This window comes from Thalassophryne amazonica, chromosome 10 (genome assembly GCF_902500255.1).
Source record: "Thalassophryne amazonica chromosome 10, fThaAma1.1, whole genome shotgun sequence".
NCBI classification, from domain to species: domain Eukaryota; kingdom Metazoa; phylum Chordata; class Actinopteri; order Batrachoidiformes; family Batrachoididae; genus Thalassophryne; species Thalassophryne amazonica.
Genome location: NC_047112.1, coordinates 58,559,925 through 58,565,932, shown reverse-complemented (window position 1 = coordinate 58,565,932; position 6,008 = coordinate 58,559,925).

The window sequence follows — 6,008 nt, the reverse complement described above, 5'->3', positions numbered from 1 at the left end:
GACATTTTGTAATGAAAGAACGTGTGGGCAGAGTCGCATGTCGGGCCGGACCCAACCGCGGGGGGTCACGACAGGAAAAACACCTCCGTTGGAAACCTTAACGGGCAAGTTGGAACATGCCCAAGCTGTTAAACAATTTCTCAGTTACTCACTTGTTGAAAGCCATCAAAAGCCGCCTGAATTTTACAAATGGTTTTCAACACGGAGGTGTTTTTCCTGTCGTGGCGCACACAGATTTGCCGAGTCATCACGGAAATGACTCGGCGAATTTACGCGCACGTCTTTCATTAAAAAATGTCCTTAAACAGTGGAATGTCCGCATAAAGTCCTCATGCCGGCCTCTTCTGAATGTTCTCTGTTCTCTCACGACATCCTGGGTGAATTAAGCCTTAAATTAGGATGTTTTCAGGTCGAAACAGGCCGACTACGGCACCTAGAAGCGCTGCATGACGTCCCGATCCCTGAGAAGTCCTTTCACCGACAGAAACACCCCATAATCTCTCATCAGCAGTTAAACTTTTCACCGAAAACCAGCTTAATTTCTCGAATAATCAATCAATCAATCAACTTTTTTCTTATATAGCGCCAGATCACAACAAACAGTTGCCCCAAGGCGCTCCATATTGCAAGGCAAGGCCATACAATAACCATGAAAAACCCCAATGGTCAAAACGACCCCCTATGAGCAAGCACTTGGCCACAGTGGGAAGAAAAAACTCCCTTTTAACAGGAAGAAACCTCCAGCAGAACCAGGCTCAGGGAGGGGCAGTCTTCTGCTGAGACTGGTTGGGGCTGAGGGAAAGAACCAGGAAAAAGACATGCCGAGAAGGGGGGCAGAGATCGATCACTAATGATTAAATGCAGAGTGATGCATACGGAGCAAAAAAAGAAAGAAACAGTGCATCATGGGAACCCCCCCACAGTCTACGTCTAAAGCAACATAACCAAGGGATGGAGAGGAGCCTGAAAGCTAAAGGCTCTGCCTCCCATTCTACTCTTACAAACCCTAGGAACTACAAGTAAGCCCGCAGTCTGAGAGCGAAGTGCTCTAATGGGGTAATATGGTACTACGAGGTCCCTAAGATAGGATGGGACCTGATTATTCAAAACCTTATAAGTAAGAAGAAGAATTTTAAATTCTATTCTAGAATTAACAGGAAGCCAATGAAGAGAGGCCAACACGGGTGAGATATGCTCTCTCCTGCTAGTCCCCGTCAGTACTCTAGCTGCAGCATTCTGAACCAACTGAAGGCTTTTTAGGGAACTTTTAGGACAACCTGATAATAATGAATTACAATAGTCCAGCCTAGAGGAAATAAATGCATGAATTAGTTTTTCAGCATCACTCTGAGACAAGACCTTTCTGATTTTAGAGATATTGCGTAAATGCAAAAAGGCAGTCCTACATATTTGTTTAATATGCGCTTTGAATGACATATCCTGATCAAAAATAACTCCAAGATTTCTCACAGTATTACTAGAGATCAGGGAAATGCCATCCAGAGTAACGATCTGGTTAGACACCATGCTTCTAAGATTTGTGGGGCCAAGTACAATAACTTCAGTTTTATCTGAGTTTAAAAGCAGGAAATTAGAGGTCATCCATGTCTTTATGTCTGTAAGACAATCCTGCAGTTTAGCTAATTGGTGTGTATCCTCTGGCTTCATGGATAGATAAAGCTGGGTATCATCTGCGTAACAATGAAAATTTAAGCAATACCGTCTAATAATACTGCCAAGGGAAGCATCTATAAAGTGAATAAAATTGGTCCTAGCACAGAACCTTGTGGAACTCCATAATTAACTTTAGTCTGTGAAGAAGATTCCCCATTTACATGAACAAACTGTAATCTATTAGACAAATATGATTCAAACCACCGCAGCGCAGTGCCTTTAGTACCTATGACATGCTCTAATCTCTGTAATAAAATTTTATGGTCAACAGTATCAAAAGCAGCACTGAGGTCCAACAGAACAAGCACAGAGATAAGTCCACTGTCCGAAGCCATAAGAAGATCATTTGTAACCTTCACTAATGCTGTTTCTGTACTATGATGAATTCTAAAACCTGACTGAAACTCTTCAAATAGACCATTCCTCTGCAGGTGATCAGTTAGCTGTTTTACAACTACCCTCTCAAGAATCTTTGAGAGAAAAGGAAGGTTGGAGATTGGCCTATAATTAGCTAAGATAGCTGGGTCAAGTGATGGCTTTTTAAGTAATGGTTTAATTACTGCCACCTTAAAGGCCTGTGGTACATAACCAACTAACAAAGATAGATTGATCATATTTAAGATTGAAGCATTAAATAATGGTAGGACTTCCTTGAGCAGCCTGGCAGGAATGGGGTCTAATAAGCATGTTGATGGTTTGGATGAAGTAACTAATGAAAATAACTCAGACAGAACAATCGGAGAGAAAGAGTCTAACCAAATACCGGCATCACTGAAAGCAGCCAAAGATAACGATACATCTTAGGGATGGTTATGAGTAATTTTTTCTCTAATAGTCAAAATTTTGTTAGCAAAGAAAGTCATGAAGTCATCACTAGTTAAAGTTAATGGAATACTCAGCTCAATAGAGCTCTGACTCTTTGTCAGCCTGGCTACAGTGCTGAAAAGAAACCTAGGGTTGTTCTTATTTTCTTCAATTAGTGATGAGTAGAAAGATGTCCTAGCTTCACGGAGGGCTTTCTTATAGAGCAACAAACTCTTTTTCCAGGCTAAGTGAAGATCTTCTAAATTAGTGAGACGCCATTTCCTCTCCAACTTACGGGTTATCTGCTTTAAGCTACGAGTTTGTGAGTTATACCACGGAGTCAGACACTTCTGATTTAAAGCTCTCTTTTTCAGAGGAGCTACAGCATCCAAAGTTGTCTTCAATGAGGATGTAAAACTATTGACGAGATACTCTAGCTCCCTTACAGAGTTTAGGTAGCTACTCTGCTCTGTGTTGGTATATGACATTAGAGAACATAAAGAAGGAATCATATCCTTAAACCTAGTTACAGCGCTTTCTGAAAGACTTCTAGTGTAATGAAACTTATTCCCCACTGCAGGGTAGTCCATCAGGGTAAATGTAAATGTTATTAAAAAATGATCAGACAGAAGGGAGTTTTCAGGGAATACTGTTAAGTCCTCTATTTCCATACCATAAGTCAGAACAAGATCCAAAATATGATTAAAGTGGTGGGTGGACTCATTTACTTTTTGAGCAAAGCCAATAGAGTCTAATAATAGATTAAATGCAGTGTTGAGGCTGTCATTCTCAGCATCTGTGTGGATGTTAAAATCGCCCACTACAATTATCTTATCTGAGCTAAGCACTAAGTCAGACAAAAGGTCTGAAAATTCACAGAGAAACTCACAGTAACGACCAGGTGGACGATAGATAATAACAAATAAAACTGGTTTTTGGGACTTCCAATTTGGATGGACAAGACTAAGAGACAAGCTTTCAAATGAATTAAAGCTCTGTCTAGGTTTTTGATTAATTAATAAGCTGGAATGGAAGATTGCTGCTAATCCTCCGCCCCGGCCCGTGCTACGAGCATTCTGACAGTTAGTGTGACTCGGGGGTGTTGACTCATTTAAACTAACATATTCATCTTGCTGTAACCAAGTTTCTGTTAGGCAGAATAAATCAATACGTTGATCAATTATTATATCATTTACCAACAGGGACTTAGAAGAAAGAGACCTAATGTTTAATAGACCACATTTAACTGTTTTAGTCTGTGGTGCAATTGAAGGTGCTATATTATTTTTTCTTTTTGAATTTTTATGCTTAAATAGATTTTTGCTAGTTATTGGTGGTCTGGGAGCAGGCACCGTCTCTACGGGGATGGGGTAATAAGGGAATGGCAGGAGGAGAGAAGCTGCAGAGAGGTGTATAAGACCACAGCTCTGCCTCCTGGTCCCAACGCTAGACAGTCACAGTTTGGAGGATCCAAAAAAGAATAGTGTCCACTCGGATATTCCTCACAGGTCCAGAAAAAATTTTGATAAAGCAACGCGCGCCGTCTCGAGCAGCGTGTGAAACAAAGGAATTCAGCCGAGAGGGCGGGACCACATCTCACTCAAGGCCTGCCCACAGGGAAATGACGTCACCGACACACGTGAAAAAACTCATGCATGCGCACGAGGGTTCAAGCATGATTGGTGTAATCGCACGTCATTCAAATCCATATAGTTAAAAAAAAATAAAAGGGTCGGTTTATCATCTAATAGACCTCGTATAGTCATGAAACACCTTCTTTTAAACTTCCTTGACTTATGTCACAAAACTGTGTATCTGGACTTCTGCCTGTCCTGCATGACAAGCCTGGGTTACTTGTAGCTTAGTGGTTAGCACTGGCGCCGCACAGCAAGAAGGTTGTGGGATCTGTCGCGGCTCGTCTTTTTGGTCTTCTCAGGATGTCGTCTTTTAGATAACACAAACTAATTGCAAGTGATATGCTAGAAAGAGGACACAACACTTTAGAATAATTCAGCCTTAAGCAAGATAAAATGCACAGAGTTTTTAAGTTTATTTAAGCCTTCGACACAAAGCTTAGACAAACTGAGTCCTCTAGAGAGACTGAATATGACAACCGCGCTCGTCTATTTATTGGAGACCCGCGGGCATCGCTCCTCCTTCGACTTTTTTATTTATTTCATTCCCAAGACATGGTTTTCTATTGGAAGCGTCCTCTAGTGAACCCTAAGCAGGTGTTAGGCCATTATTTCAATGTGACAAACGCTCCCATTAAAACATGAAGGATTTACAACTGATTTTTTTAAAAGACCTTCAGCCACAGGTGCAGCTGGCCTGAGGCCCCCTCCGCACGTGGCCTCAGCCACACGTGCAGCTGGCCTGAGGCCCCCGCACGTGGCCTGCGGGAAAGCACCTAAAAGGCCTTGGAAAGCCCCTGACAGACTAAATGACTAATAGAGCCCTTTTTTTGGGTTGAACACCTGCTAGTTCAACCAGAGGACATACAGTTCGGATCAGGACACTTGATAGTTCATCACAGTTCAAATATGGACCTAAAAATTCTTCTACAGTCCCTCCTCTGGGACTCGAAAGAGTCCCATTACATCAACTATACTCTTGGGTTGTTTACTGACAAGACATCCTCATTTGTGCATTGCAATAAAAAGAAAAACACATCACTCGAGTTACTGATAACTCTGGTGCGGATATGAATATCAGTGATACTTCACACGGTAAATATATTGCAGTGCAGGTGAACCTACATACTAAGGCACAAGGTGAGCAATTAGCTGGATTATATCAACACAAGGTGACATTCAAACATTGAGTTTTGGTGTAATTCAAGGCACTTAAAATGGCCACATAAAACAAGTTACATCAACCTCTTAATCATGGCAAAGTAAAGGCTTCACATTGACATCAGTGCAACCAATCATCTTCTGGCATCTATTGACTCACTCAACCAGAGGCTCCAACCCATTATACTTGGTTCTACATATTATTTTGTTAAAGCGTCACACATTTATTATTTAAATGCATCAAATAACCCCTACGTTACCACTATTTAGTCAACCAATCAAGTAACTATTCTAAGGTTAGCGCAGCTATGTCTAGTTAAATGATAAACACAATAAATGGTTTCCCTTCATGTCCGTCCTTAAGTCATTTGCCTTAGTCAATCGTATAATGGTTTTCATTATAGGCCATTTCTCAACATTCTCCACTTTGTTTTTCTTCTTTTTCAGCTTGTTTTCTAATGCCCATTTTGGCCAGACGCCAAATTTAGGCGATGCATGTCTCTTGAGGCATGCTATAATTTAAGAAAAAAGGTGTCCCTATGGTGCATCTTTACTACTAAATCTACAAACACGCTGTGTAAGGGTCCCCTTTTTATAACTTTGCAATGTGATATCTATGTGTATGCATTTAGCTTTATCTGTGTTACGCAGATGATGGTAAGGACAGACATTTACCCAACCTTCGTTACTAACATATATCCTTCTTTGTTTTTATTTACACTCAGATTTCTGAAA